Source organism: Salvelinus sp. IW2-2015, linkage group LG16, assembly GCF_002910315.2.
Source record: "Salvelinus sp. IW2-2015 linkage group LG16, ASM291031v2, whole genome shotgun sequence".
In the NCBI taxonomy this organism is placed as follows: Eukaryota; Metazoa; Chordata; class Actinopteri; order Salmoniformes; family Salmonidae; genus Salvelinus; species Salvelinus sp. IW2-2015.
Genome location: NC_036856.1, coordinates 10,595,194 through 10,617,483, shown reverse-complemented (window position 1 = coordinate 10,617,483; position 22,290 = coordinate 10,595,194). Strand labels below are relative to the sequence as shown.

General features: G+C 43.4%; 1 pseudogene; it reads left to right on the top strand.

Moving 5' to 3' along the window:
* The window catches only part of LOC111975607 (xyloside xylosyltransferase 1-like), a 53,186-nt pseudogene that overhangs the window by 18,964 nt on the left and 11,932 nt on the right, over nt 1–22,290 (top strand).

Sequence of the window (22,290 nt, the reverse complement as noted above, 5' to 3'; positions counted from 1 at the left end):
TAAAACATTTAAACGTGTTAACCCTCGCAAGGCTGCAGGCCCAGACGGCATTCCCAGCCGCGTCCTCAGAGCATGGCGCAGACCAGCTGGCTGGTGTGTTTACGACATATTCAATCAATCCTTATCCAGTCTGCTGTTCCACATGCTTCAAGAGGGCCACCATTGTTCCTGTTCCCAAGAAAGCTAAGAATGAGCTAAACGACTACCGCCCCGTAGCACTCATTCCGTCATCATGAAGTGCTTGAGAGACTAGTCAAGGACCATATCACCTCCACCTACGGACCCTAGACCACTCCATTTGCTTACCGACCCAATAGGTCCACAGACGACGCAATCGCAACCACACTGCACACTGCCCTAACCATCTGGACAGAGGAATACCCATGTGAGAATGCTGTCATCGATTACAGCTCAGCATTTAACACATAGTACCTCCAAACTCGTCATCAAGCTCGAGACCTGGGTCTCGACCCGCCTGTGAACTGGGTCCTGGACTTCCTGACGGCCGCCCCCAGGTGGTGAGGGTGTAACAACATCTCCACCCCGCTGATCCTCAACCACTGGGCCCCACAGGGTGCGTTCTGAGCCCTCTCCTGTACTCCCTGTTCACCCACGACTGCATGGCCATGCACGCTCCAACTCAATCATCAAGTTTGCGGATGACACTACAGTGGTAGGCTTGATTACCAACAGACGAGACGGCCTACAGGGAGGAGGTGAGGGCCTCGGAGTGTGGTGTCAGGAAAATAACCTCATTACTCAACGTCAAAAAAACAAAGGAGATGATTGTGGACTTCAAGAAACAAGCAGAGGGAGCACCCCCTATCCACATCGACGGGTCAGTAGTGGAGAAGGTGGAAAGTTTTAAGTTCCTCGGTGTACACATCACGGACAAACTGAATTGGCCACCCACACAGACAGCGTTGTGAAGAAGGCGCAGCAGCGCCTCTTCAACCTCAGGAGGCTGAAGAATTCGGCTTGTCACAAAAGCATCACAAAACTTCTACAGATGCACAATCGAGAGCATCCTGTCGGGCTGTATCACCGCTGGTACGGCAACTGCTCCGCCACAACGTAAGGCTCTCCAGAGGGTAGTGAGGTCTGCAGAACGCATCACCAGGGGCAAACTACTGCCTCCAGGACACCTACACACCCGATGTCACAGGAAGGCCATAAAGATCATCAAGGACACACACCCAAGCCACTGGCTGTTCATCCCGCTTCATCCAGAAGGCGAGTCAGTACAGGTGCATCAAAGCAGGACCGAGAGACTGAAAAAGCTTCTACTCAAGGCCATCAGACTGTTAAACAGCCACCACTAACATTTAGCGGCCGCTGCAACATACTGCACTCAACTCCAGCCACTTTAAAAATGGGAATTGATGGAAATTATGTAAAAATGTACCACTAGCCACTTTAAGCAATGCCACTTAATACAATGTTACATACCCTAACTTACCATCTCATATGTTAATACTGTACTCTATATCATCTACTGCATCTTGCCATCTTTATGCAATACATGTACCACTAGCCACTTTAAACTATGCCACTTTATGTTTACATACCCTACAGTATCTCATCTCATACGTATATACCGTACTCTATACCATTACTGCATTGCCATGCCGTTCTGTACCACCACTCATTCATATATCTTTATGTACATATTCTTTATCCCTTTACACTTGTGTGTGTGTGTAAGGTAGTAGTGTGGAATTGTTAGGTTAGATTACTGTTGGTTATTACTGCATTGTCGGAACTAGAAGCACAAGCATTTCGCTACACTCGCATTAACATCTGCTAACCATGTGTATGTGACTAATAAAATTTGATTTGATTTGATTTGAAGCTTGACTTAATCTTACACTCGCATATCAGACCAACCCAGGGCCGTAAGCTTTAAAAAAAATTTTTTTTAGATGAGTACAAGCAAAACTACGCTGATAGTTTATTTCAAATGTAAAACCGACAAGCCCCATAACCCAGATTTTGTCTTGATTTTATCAAGCTTCCTGACCAAAAGGCGGAGACTGTGAAACATTTGTTTGAACGCTTGTGTGGTGATAGTGTCATGCTGGGGAAGAAATCAGGCGTTGCACGCAGGCTCTCCCAGCACTATCCAAACCTTGTTGTGTGGCACTGTCTAAACCATAGACATGAACTGGTGGTAGGGGATGAAGTGTCAGAGGTTGGTGGTGTGAACAACTTCCATATCGTCATGAACAAATTGTACACTAAATACAGTCGATCTCCCCAAAACCAGAACCAACTTGCTGATTGAACTTCCGAACTGCAGCAACAAGTAGCATAACTAAGGCTCGTATTGGGAACACGCTGGGTGGCTAGCTTTTTCTGCACAGTGTGTGCGGTATGGTCCATCTTTGAAGCACTCTGTGCTCACTTTTCAGATTCAGAGATTGAGTGTTTAATAGTCACATGTACKGGGTTGCAGGTGTGATTGCAGGGTACAGTGAAAATCTTAGGCTCCGAGCTCCAACACGCAGGACAAAGTGAAATAAAATGATAAATGGTAATAATAAAGCAACAATAAAAATAGAAATAGCACTATATACACTTAATAACTGTAGAAGCGATGAATAAATGTCCATTTGGAGTGGAGGCAGAGTAAAGACTGTTTTAGGGGTTGTGGGGGAATGACCATAGGGGGAGCAGCATAAACGTATAGGGGTGTGGGGACCAAAATAAATAAAGACAATTATAATTAGTCAATAATATACATATTCACTGCAACAGTGATGAATGTCATTGGGGTGGGGGAAGAGTAAAAGCCATTTGGTGGGGGAGAGAATGTCCATAGGGGGAGCAGCATGTGAGGTAAGTGACCATTGAAGGGGTGTGAGGGGTATATGTCGAGGGGGGTAAATGTCCATAGGGGGAGCAGCATGTGAGGTAAGTGACCATTGAAGGGGTGTGAGGGGTATATGGGGAGGGGGGTAAATGTCCATAGGGGGAGCAGCATGTGAGGTAAGTGACCATTGAAGGGGTGTGAGGGGTATATGACCTGTCTCTTATACACATCTAGATGTGTATAAGAGACAGGGGTAAATGTCCATAGGGGGAGCAGCATGTGAGGTAAGTGACCATTGAAGGGGTGTGAGGGGTATATGTCGAGGGGGGTAAATGTCCATAGGGGGAGCAGCATGTGAGGTAAGTGACCATTGAAGGGGTGTGAGGGGTATATGTTGAGGGGGGTAAATGTCCATAGGGGGAGTAGCAGGTAGCTGACTAGTGGTGGCTATTCAGCAGCCTGATGGTCTGAAACTATTTTCCAATTTTTGCCATGATGTTCATGTACTGCCCACATCTAAGTGATTTGAAGCAGGGAGAACAGGGCATGGCTTGGGTGGCTGGGGTCCCTGATGATCTTCTTGGCCTTCCTGCGACACCTGGTGTTGTAGGTGTCCTGGAGGGCAGGCAGTGTGCACCCAATGGTGCGTTTCGGCTGCCCTTGGCAGTGGAGTTGCCGTATTAGGTTGTGATGCAGCCTGACAGTATGCTCTCAATGGTGCTCTTGTAGAACACTGTGAGGGCCATAGGGGACAGGCCGAATTATTTCAGCATCCTGGGGTTGATGAGTTGCTGTCGTGCCTTCTTCACCATGGTGGCCATGTGGTTAGACCAGCTTTCAGCTTCTCCGAGATGTGTATGCTGAGGAATTTGAAGTTATTAACCGTCTCCACGGCAACCCCATTGATGAGAACGGGAGTGTGTCCAGCCTGGTTCCTCCTGAAGTCCACAATCAGCTATTTTGTTTTGCTAACATTGTCGGAGTGCCTACCTCCAACCTGTAGGCTGTCTCATCATTGTTGGTAGTCCGGCCTCACTACTGTTGTGTTGTCATTGAACTTGATGAAGTTGGAACTGTGTGAGGCCACACAGTCGTGGGTATACGGGGGGGGGGACTGATGAGGGGACTGAGGATGCACCTTTGTGGGACCCCAGTGTTGAAAATCAGTGTTGAGGAGGTAATGTTGCCTAACTTCACCACCTGGGAGCAGCCCGCCAGGAAGTCAGTTGCATAGGGAGGAGTTCAGACCCAGGGCCGTGAGCTTTGCAATGAGCTTATTGCGCACTATGGTATTGAAGGGCGAGCTGTAGTCGATGAACAGCATCATCACATATCCATTCTTTTTGTCCAGTTGGGTAATGGCAGTGTGCAATGGCGATTGCATTGTCTGTGGATCTGTCAGGACAGTAGGTGATTTGGAAACAGTTGAGTGTGTCAGGGAGGGAGGWGATGGTATGGTCTTTGACTAGCCTCGATGTACTTTATAATGACAGAAGTGAGTGCTACTGGTCGGTAGTCATTCAGTTCAGTTACTTTCCCTTTCTTGGACACGGATGATGGTGGACATCTTGAAGCAGGTGAGTATAGCGCCCTGAGCTAGGGAGAGATTGAAAAGGTCAGAACACAACTGCCAGCTGGTCTGCAAATGCTCTGAGGGCACGGCTAGGGATGCCATCTGGGCCGGCAGCCTTGTGAGGGTTAACACGTTTGAATGACTTACATACGTCCTCAGTGGAGACTGAGTGTGTAGCCCACATTGTCATCGGGGGCTCTCCTTGGCAGCTCAGCGTCATTGTGCTCAAATCGTGAGAAGAATGTGTTAGAATGTGCATATCCGGTAGGGTAGCGTTGGTGACGGTGATGTGGCTGGCATTCTTTTTGTAATCGGTGAACGTTAGGTGCCCCTGCCACATACGCCTTGTGTCCGACTCGCTGAATTGCTCCTCCACTTTGTCCCTATACTTGTTTCACCATCTTGATCGATCTTCTTCATAGGTCGTATTTATACTGTTTAACCACACTATTGTCCCCGGTCACCTTGCCCTATTTATAAGCAGCATCCCTCTTTCAGTTTTCCTACAAGGCTGCTATCAATCCATGGTTTTTGATTCGTGAACGATTTGAAAGACACTCGGTATCACATCTATGCATTCTTTTTTTTTTTATCCGGTGACTGAGTCGGCGTATTAATTTATGTTATCTCCAGAGGCAACCCGGAATATATTAGTCACGTGATCAAAACAGCCTTGGAGCGTGAATTCTGATTTGGTCTGACCAACGCTGTACAGACCTGACCCCTGGAACTTCCCTTTATAGTTTTTTTTTGTAGGCGGGGATAAGCAAGATGGAGTTCTGGTCGGACTTGCCGAAAGGAGGATGGGAAAAGTCCTTATACCTGTGTCGACAAAGCGTGTAGCAGTGGTAGGTCTGTCCCAGACAAAAAAAAAATTCTTTGTCGACTGAAAGTCGTCGGTTCTTTTGACCAATTGAATCATCGAAATTTTAAAAGGTGTGTTTATCCTTATATATAGACACCCTATGTGTTTTAATTAGAGGTCGACCGATTATGATTTTTCAACGCCAAAAAATCCAGATACCGCTTAATTGGTCAATTTATTTTTTATTTATTTTTTTGTTTTCTTTAAATATATATATTTTTAAATGTATATATTTATAATAATGACAATTACAAAAATACTGAATGAACACTTACTTTAACTTAATATAATACATCAATAAAATCAATTTAGTCTCAAATAAATAATGAAACATGTTCAATTTGGTTTAATAATGCAAAAGCAGTGTTGGAGAAGAAAGTAAGTGCAATATGTGCCATGTAAAAAAAGTTGACGTTTAAGTCCCTTGCTCAGAACATGAGAACATATGAAAGCTGGAGGTTCAATATTCCCAGTTTAAAAAATTCCACCTTTATTTAACCAGGTAGACCATGGCAGGGCAGGATGGATATAGGTCTATAACAGTTTGGGTCTAGTGTCTCCCCCTTTGAATAGGGGGATGACCACGGCAGCTTTCCAATCTTTMTGGCTCTCAGACGATACGAAAGAGAGGTTGAACAGGCTAGTAATAGGGGTTGCAACAATTTCGGCGGATAATTTTCGAAAGAGGGTCCAGATTGTCTAGCCCAGCTGATTTGTAGGGTTCCAGATTTTGCAGCTCTTTCAGAACATAAGCTGTCTGGATTTGGGTGAAGGAGAAGCGGGGGGGGCTTGGGCAAGTTGCTGCAGGGGGTGTAGAGCTGTTGGCCAGGGTAGGGGTAGCCAGGTGGAAAGCATGGCCAGCCATAGAAAAATGCTTATTGAAATGATCGATTATCGTAAATTTATCGGTTGGTGACAGTGTTTCCTAGCCTCCGTGCAGGGGGCAGCTGGGAGGAGGTGCTCTTATTCTCCATGGACTTTAGTGTACCAAAACTGGAATTAGTGCTACAGAAGGCTAGCTTTTTCAAACAGAAATTAGCATCAGCTTTCCTAACTGACTGTGTATATTGGTTCCTGACTTCCCTGAAAAGGTGCATATCGCGGGGGCTATTCGATGCTAATGCAGAACGCCACAGGATGTTTTTGTGCTGGTCAAGGGCAGTCAAGTCTGGGGTGAACCAAGGGCTTTATCTGTGCTTAGTTCTAAATGTTTTGAATGGGGCATGCTTATTTAAGATGGTGAGGAAAGCACTTTTAAAGAGCAACCAGGCATCTTCTACTGACGGGATGAGGTCAATATCCTTACAGGATACCCGGGCCAGGTCGATTAGAAAGGCCTGCTCGCTGAAGTGTTTTCGGGAGCGTTTGACAGTGATGAGGGGTGGTCGTTTGACCGCGGACCCATTACGGAAGCGGTCAATGAGGCAGTGATCGCTGAGATCCTGGTTGAAGACAGCAGAGGTGTATTTAGAGGGCAAGTTGGTCAGGATGATATCTCAGAGGGTGCCCATGGTTACGGATTTAGGGTTGTACCTGGTAGGTTCCTTGATAATTTGTGTGAGATTGAGGGCATCTAGCTTAGATTGTAGGACGGCCGGGGTGTTAAGCATATCCCAGTTTAGGTCACTTAACAGTACGAGCTCTGAAGATAGATGGAGGGCAAACAATTCACATATGGTGTCCAGGGCACAGCTGGGGGCTGTGGGGGGTCTATAACAAGCGGCAACAGTGTGAGACTTGTTTCTGAAAAGGTGGCTTTTTAAAAGTAGTAGCTCGATTTGTTTGGGCACAGACCTGGATAGTATGACAGAAGTCTGCAGGCTATCTCTGTAGTCGATTGCAACTCTGCCCCCTTTGGCAGTTCAATCTTGTCAGAAAATGTTGTAGTTGGATGGAAATTTCAGAATTTTTGGTGGCCAGGATTTAGACATGGCTAGGACATCAGCGTTGGCGGAGTGTGCTAAAGCAGTGAATAAAATAAAATACATTTAGGGAGGAGGCTTCTGATATTAACATGCATGAAACCAAGGCTTTTATGGTTACAGAAGTCAACAAATGAGAGCGCCTGGGGAATCGGCGTGGTACTGGGGGCTGCAGGGCCTTGGTTAACCTCTACATCACCAGAGGAGGAGTAGGATAACGGTATGGCTAAATGCTATAAGAACTGGTCGTCTAGTGTGTTTGGAACAGAGTAAAAAGAGCAGATTTCTGGTCGTGGAAGAATGGATTCAAGGCATAAATGTACAGACAAGGATGTGAGTACAGTGGAGGTAAACCTAGGCATTAAGAAGTTTTAGGTTGTAGTTATTATAGAAATTATGACGCGTCTACTATTTCTCTCTATTCCATTTGTATGTCGTATACAGTTGAAGTCGGAGGTTTACATACACCTTAGCCAAATACATTTAAACTCAGTTTTTCACAATTCCTGACATTTAGTCCTAGTAAAAATTCCCTGTCTTAGGTCAGTTAGGATCACCACTAATGATTTTAAGAATGTGAAATAGAAAATAGTAGAGAATTATTTATTTCAGCTTGTATTTCTTCATCAAATTCCCAGTGGTCAGAAGTTTAACATACTGAATTAGTATTTGGTATCATTGCCTTAAAATTGTTTAACTTGGGTCAAACGTTTAGGGTAGCCTTCCACAAGCTTCCCACAATAATTTGGGTGAATTTTGGCCCATTCCTCCTGCAGAGCTGGTGTAACTGAGTCAGGGTTGTAGGCCTCCTTGCTCGCACACACTTTTCAGTTCTGCCCACAAATATTCTATAGATTCAGGTCAGGGCTTTTGTGATGGCCACTCCAATACCTTGACTTTGTCCTTAAGCCATTTTGCCACAACTTTGGAAGTATGCTTGGGGTCATTATCCATTTGGAAGACGCATTTGCGACACAGCTTTAACTTCCTGACTGATGTCTTGAGATGTTGCTTCAATATATCCACATAATTTTCCTACCTCATGATGCCATCTATTTTGTGAAGTGCACCAGTCCCTCCTGCAGCAAAGCACCCCCACAACATGATGCTGCCACCCCCGTGCTTCATGGTTGGGATGGTGTTCTTCGGCTTGCAAGCATCCCCTTTCCTCCAAACATAACGGTGGTCATTATGGCCAACAGTTCTATTTTTGTTTCATCGAACCAGAGAACATTTCTCCAAAAAGTACGATCTTTTCCCCATGTGCAAGTTTGCAAACCGTAGGCTGGCTTTTCTATGGCGGTTTTGGAGCAGTGGCTTCTTCCTTGCTGAGCGGCCTTTCAGGTTATGTCGATATAGGACTCATTTTACTGTGGATATAGATACTTTGTACCTGTTTCCTCCAGCATCTTCACAAGGTCCTTTGCTGTTGTTCTGGGATTGATTTGCACTTTTCGCACCAAAGTACGTTCATCTCTAGGAGACAGAACGCGTCTCCTTCCTGAGCGCCATGACGGCTGCGTGGTCCCATGGTGTTTATACTTGCGTACTATTGTTTGTACAGGTGTTTGAAAATTGCCCCCAAGTATGAACCAGACTTGTGGAGGTCCACAATCTTTTTTTTTCTGATGTCTTGGCTGATTTCTTTTGATTTTCCCATGATGTCAAGCAAAGAGGCACTGAGTTTGAAGGTAGGCCTTGAAATACATGCACAGGTACACCTCCTATTGACTCAAATGATGTCAATTAGCCTATCAGAAGCTTCTAAAGCCATGACATAATTTTCTGGAATTTTCAAAGCTGTGTAAAGGCAGTCAACTTAGCGTATATAAACTTCTGACCCACTGGAATTGTGACGCAGTGAATTAGAAGTGAAATAATCAGTCTGTAAACAATTGTTGGAAAAATTACTTGTCATGCACAAAGTAGATGTCATAACCGACTTGCCAAAACTATAGTTTGCTAACAAGAAATTTGTGGAGTGGTTGAAAAACGAGTTTTAATGACTCCAACCTAAGTGTTTGTAAACTTCCGACTTCAACTGTGTATATATACAGGTGTGTGCCTTTCCAAATCATGTCCAATGAATTGAATTTACCACAGGTGGACTCCAATCAAGTTGTAGAAACATCTCAAGGATGATCAATGGAAACAGGATGCACCTGAGCTCAATTTCGGGTCTCATAGCAAAGGGTCTGAATATTTATGTAAGTAAGGTATTTCTGTGTAGATTATTGCGGAACAAAAATGTGTTTAATCATTTTAGAATAAGGCTGTAATGTAACAAAGTGGAAAAAGTCAAGGGGTCTGAATACTTTCCCATATACACATTTCAGTCCAATATACCAGATGTTGCAATTGGAGGATGCCTTTTATGCATATTCTATAATGATGGCCTATTCAATTGGCTACATCTGTCGGTATTTATTTTTTGCACTCCCTCACCTAAACAAATTGTACTACACCACTGCTCGCACCAATAGATCATGTGGTGTTCCCATCAAATCACCCATCTAGATTTGGGACTTACTTCTTCTTGTACCTGAATTTCCTTATTGGAGGTTGGTTAGCAATTCAGTTCTTGGAACCACAAATAACTTTCTTGAACTACAGGGGTCATAACAAGATCGCTTTCTTAGACTACTGCATTTGCTTTTTGGACCATCTGCGTACGTGGTCTAGATCTGTTTTTTGGACTTCCAAAGGACTTTTTTGGAGGCCCATCGAGTATCTAGATACTCTTTTTTTTTTTTGCACTTTAAGGTTACTATTTTATTATAACACTCGTTAACTGTATGGTACAGTATACACAATTGTGAGTGACATCTTTAGAGTCGCTGTAACATTTTAGCAGTTCAAGACCCAATGCATGGTTTTCAGATTGACACCACTCTGTAAATCCAGATTGGCACAGTATTTTGTCCATTGCACAGCAGTCCAGCACCCTAAGAATGTCCTTACTTTTCACTGCCATGCCAACCAGCAAAACACAGGAAGGTGAAACAATGAACAGAGMAGTCTGTATTTCCTGGTAACTTGGGTGACTGTGTACACAGAGTGCTGCTTCCTGGCTATTAGTGATGGGGGGAAAATCGATACAGTTACATATCGAGATTATTGTTTTGACTATCACAATATTATTTTTGGGCTAGCTGGCTCTACCTGCACAAACTCCAGTATGTTTCCTTCATAGCTTGTTCTACACATGCTTTTTAAACAAAGAGAACATTTTGTTTTCAGGACTTTTATTTCCATGACTGTTCAAAACTCGTCTTCTCATGGCTCTCTCTTGTCCCTCTGCAGCAGACAGATGATGAGCAATATGTTTGGAACATCAAATTGCAATACATATCGTATCGGCACCTAAGTATGGTGGTAATATCGTATCATGAGGTCCCTGGCAATTCCTATCCCTGCTGGCTATTGACCGGTGGTAGCTACCCAGAAACAGGGCTATGATTAGAGATGCATGATATCAGAGCTATGATTAGAGATGCATGATATATCAGCCTTTTTATCGGTATCAGATGATGGCTAAAAACATATTGGTATCAGACAATAATCAGAATAATTTCATAGCTGATAATTTTGGCTGATATGATGTATAGTCAAAGTAATCTGCTACTCAAGGGGTGCTAGCAATACGTTTGAATTTCTGAGTAAAAATGTATTGAACTCTTTGTTTCAGATCTGAAGTACAGGAGCAACATCAGGGAGCTGTTTCTGGAGTTTGATCGCTTCCCTTCTGGAGCTGTGATCGGCATTGCCTGAGAGATTCAGCCGGTATACAGGTATTCAACACACAAACACACACACGCATACCTTTTTGTTTTACTATCCTTGTTGGAACCAAACAATTGATTCCCATTCAAAATCCCTAAGTGTAACCCTAACCCATAAACCTAACCTCTAAGCCTAAAATACCTTTTCTGGGGGGACCGGTGAAAATATGTGCCCACAAATATCCCACACAACACAAAGACATTATGTATAGTGTGGTCTGAAATTATTGACATCCTTGAGAAAGATGAGAAATAATGACTGTATAAAGTAAATAATTCAAATAGTGAGCTATATTGTATGCTTCAAAAAATTGGGAAATTATATTTTATCCTAATATAATTGGTCAGAGAAAGAGATTTGATTTAACAAGTAATTCTTTTTTTTTTTTCAAAGGTAGGGGGCAAAATTATTATCACCCCTAAAGATTCTTAACAATAAAGTAGTACAATTTTCCTTGTTTTACTATCCTTGTGAGGACTTTGGTCACCACAAGAATAGTGAAACCAAGCACACGTGTGCACACATGACGTGTGGTCTCTTGGCATTGGAAAACATCAGTGTGTTACTGAAGAAATTAAATCACTGCCACAAACTATTGTACAAACCATTTCACATCACAAAAATCTATATCTTAAACTGGGAGAAACAACATCATAGTACTTAGACGAGAGAGCAGACCAGAACTTTCTCCTGAAACGTATGGCTTTGGGTGGCAGAGAGGCAAGACTGGTCGATATGGTCTTGTGGCCAGCCTGTTTAAAGTGGGGCACTCTAAAAGCTGAAAGGAGATGGCACTTTTTGTSTTCCGAGTGCTCCCTTGCCACACATTCCCACTAAGGTGACAGGAGCTGGCAGAGAGGAGATCCGCTCAGAGCCCTGCTGTCAAGGGCTGTCCAAATGGAAAGGGGGAGGAAGTGACAAGAGGGGACTTGAGAGAGACCGAGATGTGTTGAGTCTGAGGAGGGTCGAGAGTCCAGTGGAAGGGGAGGGGAGAGGTTGGAGGTGGGGGAATCAGAGAAGTGGACGGACGCGAGCACCAAAAGGAAACGTGCAAGTGTGGACGTGTGTGTATATGTTATGACATTCTGAAGGTCACTGTGTTTTTAGCCTGCAACAACAGGAAGCACTGTGCTGCTGTGCTCATCAGTGCTGCCTCTCTCTCTCTCCACTGGAGGACAGTTGCCGTTCTTCCTCTCCTTTACTCTGATGCCCTCTCCTTTCAGGTTTAAAATATAACTAATTGCGGAGACATAAGAGCCAAGTTCATGGTTCTAGGAAGCATCCAGTTGCCCTGTGTGTGTCCACTGTCCACAGTCCTCTGCTTAATTACTTTCCTCCCTAAGGAATTTATCTGCTCACGTTAATCCCGCGGTAATTAGCTCTGCCACAAAGCTGTGTGTTTGAAGGGAAAACCTGCAGTAGATAAACAAACATACTGTAATATTCAGGGGACAAACAGAGAATGTTTTAACAGGTACTTATCAAACAGAGTTTTATTTTTATTTGTCTTGCAATTACATCAATGTCATCGTCATCCATCAAGGAGCTCTGGTGTAGATTTTCTGAATACGTTTCAACTACTTAGTTCAGTAGACAAGCTCCCKAAAAATACCATATTGTTCGATTTAGAATAGAAGTGTGAAAATTGGCAGACTTGTATAATATTTAGCGCTGAACAAAACCTGAAATAGTGCCATTTCAGCGAACACTGAGTGTCAGACTGTAGCGACTTCCTATAGATCAATGGTGAAAATGCATTTACCCGCGATTGTGTCTACTTTGCCCCAAAATAGCTTGAAATGTTTGAATTGGTTTGAGGAACACTCTCCATCAACGACCAAAACCATATGTACTTTGTTTTTACCTTGATGATCACAGTAAAATTTTGATGTTTTTGCTTTCAAACATTAAGATATTAGTGTTCTAGACACATTTCATGGGAACGTTGCAAGAACATTCATGTGTCCAGTTCTGTCCAGTGGAGGTGTCAACCTTCACACCAGTTCCCTCCTCCCCTCTGCGGGTGAGAGAAAGTCTGGTTATTATTGGCCATTGCCAAGCTGATCTGACTCATTGTGATCCTCACAGGACAGTCATGACAATTCCTATGGGATTTTGCATAGAGTGACGTGTACAGGGCAGGTTTCCTATCACATTTCTTAAAAGTGACACAGGAAATAATATCATATTCTATATCATTGTAATCAGTAGACTTCAGAAAACATAGAAGTCTACTGATTATGACAATGCACAATGTAATCATGTATGTTAAAGGCACTGTGTATGTTTGAGAGTATCCATAACCTTGCCAACAGACAGAGCTATGAATGGATCAGTGATTCACCAATCAGGACCTTGATTGGCTTAGCAACAGTAACAATGCGTGATGTGTAATGATATTTTACATTTTTGGGGGAGTTTCTTTGGGACCATCAGAAGACATCCTGACAACTGATGCACAGAAATATTACTGCAACGTTCCCATAATCAATCAAATCTATTTATAAATCCCTTTTTACATCAGCCGATGTCACAAAGTGCTGTACAGAAACCCAGCCTAAAACCCCAAACAGCAAGCAATGCAGATGTAGAAGCACGGTGGCTAGGAAAAACTCCCTAGAAAAGCAGGAACCTAGGAAGAAACCAGGCTCTGAGGGGTGGCCAGTCCTCTTCTGGCTGTGCCAGGTGGAGATTATAATAGTACATAGCCAAGATGTTCAAACGTTCATAGATGACCAGCAGGGTCAAATAATAATAATCACAGTGGTTGTAGAGGGTGCAACAGGTCAGTGCCTCAGGAGTAAATGTCAGTTGGCTTTTCATAGCCAATCATTCAGAGTTAGACAGCAGGTGTGGTAGAGAGAGAGTCGAAAACAGCAGGTCCGGGACAAGGTAGCATGTCTGGTGAATAGGTCAGGGTTCCATAGCCGCAGGCAGAACAGTTGAAACTGGAGCAGCAGCACGACCAGGTGGACTGGGGACAGCAAGGAGTCATCAGGCCAGGTAGTCATGAGGCATGGTCCTAGGGCTCAGGTCCTCAGAGAGAATATATTAGAGGGAGCATACTTAAATTCACAAAGGACAACAGATAAGACAGGAGAAATACTCCAGATATAACAGACTGACCCTATCCCCCCGACACAAACTATTGCAGCATAATTACTGGAGGCTGAGATAGCAGGGGTCGGGAGTCACTGTAGCCCCGTCCGACTATACCCCCGGGCAGACCAGGCAGGCTATACGCCCACCCACTTTGCCATTAAATGTGTTTTAAAACATTATAACTATGTTTAGTGTAACGTTGATGGAATATTCTCCTAACCTACAGAYCTGGACACATGAATGTTCTTGCAACGTTCCCATGAAACGTGTCTTAATGTTTGAAGGCAAAAACATCAACATTTTACTATGATTTCTGATGGCATTGTTAGGACAAAACACAGGCCATAAGGTTTTTGCTGTTGATTGAATGTGTTCCCCAAACCAATGCAAACATTTTAAGCTATTTTGGTGCCTGTGGACCCAACACGGGAGGCCATTACCCAAAACATCATTACAGTAATTGTTTTTACACCATTGACCTGTAGGGGACGCTACATGTCGACCCCGGGGCTTTGCTGAAATGGTGCTATATCAGGTTTTGTTCAGCATAAAAATTATACAAGGGTGCCAATTTTCAAGATTCTATACCAAATCAAACAATTTGCGAGCATTTTTACTGGACTAGCTCTGATTTAGCCAGAATACTTCTCTCATAACGACTGATTCAGACTCGCCTCATGTTGCTTAGTCACACTTGAATTGAGTAAACCTGTTAACTGTGTTCACCAGTGTAAACCAGCCAGCATCACCCACCTACAGTGACCTTGGCTTTTTCCACATTTTGTTGTTACAGCCTGAATTTAAAATGGATTAAACTTTGGATTTTTTTTTCTGATGGCACTATACCTTAAACATGCTATAGACACCACCTCCTCTAGGTCAGTGTTTCCCAACCCTGGTCCTCGAGTACCCCCAACAGTACACATTGTTGTAGCCCTGGATACACCTCACTCAGCTCATTGGGGGATTGATGATTAGTTGACAAGTTGAATCAGGTGTGCTTGTCCAGGGTTACAATAAAAATGTGTACTGTTGGAGGTACCCGAGGACCAGGGTTGGGAAACACTGCTCTAAGTCGTACTAGAGACAGCTAATAGTCTGAACTCATGGTTTTGTTTTCTCCTGTTCCCTCCCTCCCCCTCTGTCCAGCCATCCTATCCGGAGAGGGAATACACAGCACTCAGCCCATTGTTTTACCCCATCCAAAACAGATGTCACGCTGCAGCAATGTGCGTACCGGCACATCCCGTAAATAGCTGTAAACATAATACTTCAGTCAGTGTATGTTGAGTCAGTAAGTGTTCACTATATAAGGCCCCATTTCATTTACTGTTATGTGAGTGAATTAAGACTTGAGAAATACATTGGAGTATAGTGTCAACATTTTTGCTTGCAGGTGTGAGACAAACTGATATAAGCATGGATGGATGTTGCCTAAGGAAAAGCAGACTCCCAGATCACAGTGCTGTGAAGTTCATCCAATGAGATTATCTAATATGTGATCCCATTCCCCACCACACACATTCCCCCTTCTCTCCCACCATCTGTGGCTTGGGCTAGAGGAAGGCACACAATTTATTAATTTTATTTAACTCGGCAACTCAGTTAAGAACAAATTCTTATTTTACAATGATGGCCTATCCCGGCCAAACCCTCCCCTAACCCGGACGACGATGGGCCAATTGTGCACCACCCTATGATAACATAATACAGATTAGGGAGAGGCTCAGCCGTACCTAATGCTGTGTATAGTATATACAGTGCCTTCAGAAAGTATTCATACTTTGAAAAATGTGACTTACTCCACATTTTGTTACAGCTTAAATAATATATATATTTTTTTTTAGAATTGTCACCCATCTATACGCATTACCCCATAATGACAAAGTGAAAACAGGTTTTTAGAAATGTTTGCGTAATGTATTGACAATTTAAATGAAGAAATATCTAATTTACATAAGTATTCACACCCCTGAGTCAATACTTTGTAGAAGCACCTTTTGGTGGCATTTACAGCTTTGAGTCATCTTGGGTATGTTTGTATCAACTTTGCACATCTGGATTTGGTGATTTTCACCCATCTTTCCTTGCAGATTTTCTCAAGCTTTGTTAAGTTAGATGGGAAGCGGTGGTGAACGGCAATCATCCTGTCTATCCACAGATTTTCAATGTGATTTGAAGTCTGGACTTTGGCTGGGGCCGCTTGACTTTCACATTCTTGTTCTGAAGCCATTCCAGCGTTGCTTTGGCTGTATGCTTGGGATCATTGTCCTGTTGGAACATAAATCTTCGCCCCCAGTCTGTCATTTGCACTCTGAAGCAGGTTCTCATCAAGGATTTCCCTGGCCAATCAAGTTGTGACATCAAGGGTGATCAAGGGAAACTGGATGCACCCGAGCTCAATTTGGAGTGTCATAGCAAAGGGGTGAGAATACTTTCGTAAGTTAGATTTCTGTATTCTGTTTTCAATACATTTTGAGCACATTTCTAAAAACATGTTTTCACTTTGTCATCATGGGGTATTGTGTGTAGATGGGTGAGAAGAAAAACATGGATTTAATTGATTTTGAATTCAGGCTGTAACACAACAAAATGTTGAAAAAGTCTAGGGTATATGAATACTTTCTGAAGCACTGTATACTGTAGTCTCCCCCTATAGTAAACGGAGTGAACGCTTTAGTATAGGAAGAATAATCACCCTCCATTCTCTGAGAAGAGAGCCATGCTTACACGTGAGCTGTGCTCCTTAAGAGATGTGATGCAATATTTTTGTATCAAGAGACTTATCATTGATGTTCATGCTATTTTCAGAAAAATATTTGTTCTACTTTACTGCCAAGCTGATCAGTTGTCAGATAGGTAAAGGGTGTAAGAAAAGGCAGCATGGTATTGGACCTGCTCCAGAGCTATGTGGGAGTGAGCCTGGGCTCCGGGCTCAGCCATCCCCAGCCTTTGTTCTTGGCCTGATTGTGACATCCCATTAACAGCCACTAACAGAAACACCACTGGTACGTTTAGACTGCAGCGCTGTTTTCCACCCGGGTCCTGCATCAAAACAGGACGTCACGGCCGGAGGGAGGTGTGTGTGTGTGTGTATGGGCCATGCTCACAGGAAGGGGTTGTGGAGCAGCTGCTTACTGCTGTAAACAAACAAGTCTAGGATTTTAGAGGGAGTGTGAATGTGTGTGAGCGAGTCTGTGTGTCTGCAAGTGTAAATGAAATGAAGATGGAGTGAGTTTGAGTGTTTGCATCTCTAGCATTTTAGACTTGGGCCTGTTTTGCTGTTTAACCCCTCTCTCACTTTTGAGTAGAGGTCCCATCTTTTTTGAGTACAAATGCTATGGAGATGGATGGGGAAGTGTCCGCTGTACCTATTACATACATCCCTTTTCATAGAACATTCTGTGCAGTTTATGAGTAGTTGAAGTGCACAGGATCTATCTGCTCATATTCACCCAAGTGTCAGAGGGGAGTCTGTCTAGAGCAGGAAATGTTGCTACTTTTTACCACATCCGGAGCAAATTCATCTCAGCAAGACTTTGAAAAGAGGAAGACTGAGAAAGGATCCAATTTAGCTGGACTTGCATATCATCAATCTTGCACACGCTTTAAAGAACATATTTTTTTCCTCAATATTCACTCTCCAGAAGGTTGTGTAGACTAGATGAATGTTTTTTGTTTACTGCTCATTATTTTACTCTTAGCAGAAACCCATTACCCATACATTTGCATCAATGTAAATTGGCTGGTTTAAGTACCATTTTACACTACAGAGCACTTTTCACTCCTGAGTCACTAAACCGCATTCCTCAGCAAAAAATAAATGGATTCTGCAAGTCTCCAGTGAAATAAACACAACTTGTATAGGCTTTGTATGGCAGTTCATGCCAAACTGTATCTGGTCACTCTGTGTACTCAAGCAGTCTGGTGTTGAAGACATCTGGAAAGACATCGGTTCTGGTGGATTTTTTGTATATAGTGTATAAAGTGTTTTTTTGTGTCACTCATGTCCCCTTGTCTCTCATGTATATGTCCCCTTGTCTGTCCCCCATGGAAGTGAAGACACCAGCCCTGTCTATCCTGTGCTCGCCTCTCTGGTCCTCTTTTCGGGTTACACTAGTGTTCACATAGAGAGGTTATCGTCCTAACGCTGTGTCTCTATGCAGTGTTTTTCCAGTAGAGATGCTGTCTGCCTGGGCCAGAGCAGAGGGAGGGTTTATATTTCAGGGGAACCCCAGCATTCTTGGCAGGTCGCAGAGGGCTCCAGTTTCTCCAAACAGATCCCTGTCTCTGCTCCCACCGTAGACCTGCCACTGTTGCCACTCATTGGGCAAACCCCCCCCCTAATGTTCTCTGTTCCTGGATGTACACAAACAGACAAGTGTCCACATAACTTACCGCACACAGTTGTACTGGCCTCTCTAGGGTTTACCGTATCCCACGAGGACCTACGTCAAGACCCAGTATTTTTCCAATCCAATTTGTGTGTGTTCCCAGTCAGCGATGATGTGTTTGTCCAAGTCGTGGTGGCAGCATAACTCAACAGGCTGAAGTAGAATCAGTAAAACAAGTCAGCTAAAGTTGTGGGAAGAAAAGGGGACAAGAAAATGGGTGACAGCTTTTTGGGGGGGGGAATCAAATGTATTTACAGCACAGTGTATTTTGTTTGTCAGACAAAGGCCCAAGGTTTTTTGGCCCAAAAAGCTAGGATTTAACTGCCGCCAGCCCTTAAATGCTTAGTAACGACAGTAGGCAGCAAACGTTAATGATGTGATTGTGGAATGTTTTCCAGTATTACAGATACACTAGGAATATTAGCATCATACTCATACAGTTCGTTTTCTGCTGTTGTACACCTTGTATGTTCATGCAAAAATATAAATAGTTTGTGTGCATGCATGCAAAGGGGTTTGTGAATGAATACTGGTTTGTTTGTGTAACCACCTCGGGTGATCTCCYAATGAGTGAGAGGGCTGAGAAGGCTCTCTGCGCCTCATCTTGTTTGTTGCTAACAGAAAACACGTTATGCAGGAGTGCCCAGCCCTCCTCGTCCTCATTCACAACACGTCCCTCCAATGAAAAGTTAATTACTGGAAAACATGTTCTTCCTGTCTCATCCTTAATATTTTAAAGCCCAGTAGCCCTGCTTACGTAACACCTGGATGTACAGCCAGACCATTGTGTACCAGAGACAATAACTATAAGCCATAAACTATACGATCTGGTTTACTTCCACACCTCCATAGTCAATTTAAGCTGTGTTTACACAGACAGCCCAATTTTGATATTTGTTCCACGAATTGGTCTTTTGGCCAATCACATCGGATCTCTTCACATCAGATTTTTTCAGAGCTGATCTGATAGGTCAAAAGACCAATTAGTGAAAAAAAAGATCAGAATTTGGCTGCTTTGTAAAAACAACCATAGTTTGACAGGGGAGATCTGGAGTAAGAAGACATCCTTGTAAAAGCCTATTAGAAAGTAATACTGATTGAGCTCAATTATGGGCCATTTATCAAATCAAATTTTATTGGTCACATACACATGGTTAGCAGATGTTAATGCGAGTGTAGCGAAATGCTTGTGCTTTCAGTTCCGACAGTGCAGTAATATCTAACGAGTAATCTAACAATTCCACAACAACTACCTAATACACACCAATCTAAAGGGGTGGAATAAGAATATGCGCATATGGATGAGCGATGGCTGAGCGGCATAGACGAGATGAAATAGATGGTATAAGATACATTACTCATCTCATATGTATATACTGTAAGATATGTAAACATTATTAAAGTGGCATTATTTAAAGTGACTAGTGATCCATTTATTAAAGTGGACAATGATTTCGAGTCTGTATGTAGGCAGCAGCCTCTGAGTTAGTGATTGCTGTTTAACAGTCTGATGGCCTTGAGATTGAAAAACAGCTTCTATCTCTCGGTCCCAGCTTTGATGCACCTGTACTGACCTCACCTTCTGGATGGTAGTGGGATGAAAGGCAGTGACTCGGGTGGTTGTTGTCCTTGAGAATCTTTTTGGCATTCCTGTGACATTGGGTGCTGTAGGTGTCCTGGTGGGCAGGTAGTTTGCCCCCAGTGATGCGTTGTGTAGACCACACCACCTTCTGGAGAGCCTTGTTTTTGAGGGCTGTGCAGTTGCCGTACCAGGCGGTGATACAGCCGACAGGATGCTCTCAATTGTGCATCTGTAAAAGTTTGTCAGGGTTTTAGGTGACAAGCTACATTTCTTCAGCCTCCTGATGTTAGAGGCACTGTTGTGTCTTCTTCACCACACTGTCTGTGTGGGTGGACCATTTCAGTTTGTCTGTGATGTGTATGCCGAGGAACTTAAAACATTCCACCTTCTCCACTACTGTGCCGTTGATGTGGATAGGGGGGTGCTCCCTCTGCTGTTTCCTGAAGTCCACAATCATCTCTTTTGTTTTGACGTTGAGTGAGAGGTTGTTTTCCTGACACCACACTCCGAGTGCCCCCACCTCCTCCCTGTAGGCTGTCTTGTTGTTAGTAATCAAGCCCACTACTGTTGTGTCGTCTGCAAAATTGATGATTGAGTTGGAGGCGTGCATGGCCACGCAGTCATGGGTGAACAGTGAGTACAGGAGGGGGCTGAGCATGCACCCTTGCGGGGCCCCAGTGTTGAGGATCAGTGAAGTGGAGGTGTTGTTTCCCAGGGAGCGCCCCGTCAYTGTCCAGGACCCAATTGCACAGGGCGGGGTCGAGACCCAGGGCCTCAAGCTTAATGAAGAGCTTGGACGGTACTGTGGTGTTGAATGCTGAGCTGTAGTCAATGAACAGCATTCTTCTCTCGTGTCATTTCCTGAAAATGTTCTTGACACATAGAATGACTACACAGCATCCAGTTAACTACCAAGGTCATCGTGAGTGCTATAATCATTAGCTTCTGATTGGTCTTAATACTGTTTTCCTCACTGCACTGTCAGAGAAATAAGACCTACCTACCTGTAATTCTAGTTTCAGAGAATACACATACTGTAGGTCTATGTGATTTGATGATATAGACTCATGCTGTGTTTGTGGTCGAGGCGTTATTTTTGTACCAAGGTGTAATTTCCTTCTGAGGGGGTTGGTACATAATTTAATGTGAATGCGTATMAAGTGTAGGCTGATGTTTCCACCAGCCAAGTAGTTTCTTATTACATACCCCTTTGGCCTTTTTCTGGATGAATTAAAATATGACTTTTTTTTTTTGGAGGGGGTTCTGTTTTCGTGCTTCACGTTGTCAAAGGATAATTGGTCGGGAATATAGCGTGAATGTTTTATTAAAGGTGTGGACATTTTCACCTGCCAATTTCCAACTCTTATGTTCTTGTTATAACCCCATTTCTTTCTCCTTATTGAAACACTCTTTGCAGGAATAYCAAAATCTGCCAAATAGCAATGCAATGCAGAGAACAAGCGTTTTGTTTTTTATCTCTGTAAAAATATTATTCCCCATCTCCGACTCATGTTTAATCTGCTCTGTGAGATCTGGTTGTTCCATGCTCTGAAAAATGTGGAGGCAAGATTTGAATGAGGAGTGTTACAGATCATCCCTGACGTTCTGTCATGCTACTGTTTTTGAGAGGCTTCACGCCACAGCCTGGTGTCTTCCTGTGAAACAGCAGATGAGAGTGCCGACAGTGGACTGTTCTGAATCTTGACCTACTTCATGTACCAAGTAGAGTACTATGGTCTCAAAGGCAAAGAATGACAATTCAGCCATTAAGTCCAACACCCAGACCCTTTTGGCCTCATGTGAATTGGTTACATATTCGTTGCCTATACCCCTTCATCTACATGCATCGAGTTCATTTTGATCAAATGTTGAATCCTGGTTTATCTGTTGCTTTTAGATTTTGGGTTGATAAACAGCAGAGAACTATTTGACATGGAGACGTGAGTGGTGAAATGTTCTGGTACACTTGTAATTGTGATGCGTGTCTTGGCACATTAACCATGCTGTCCCCTTTTGAACAGTTCCTTCTGGGCTCTTCTGTAAAGCGTTTATTGGAAATAGTTTCATGCACATTTCGCTCGATTGATGTAGATGGATGGGCCTGAACAGTTTTTTTTGTGTGTGTGTGTGTATTCCATTCCTATAAGGGAACATGTTAACTCGACTTTTGTCTACAGTACCAGTCAAAAGTTTGGACACACTTATTCATTCAAGGGTTTTTCTTTATTTTGACGATTTTCTACATTGTAGAATAATA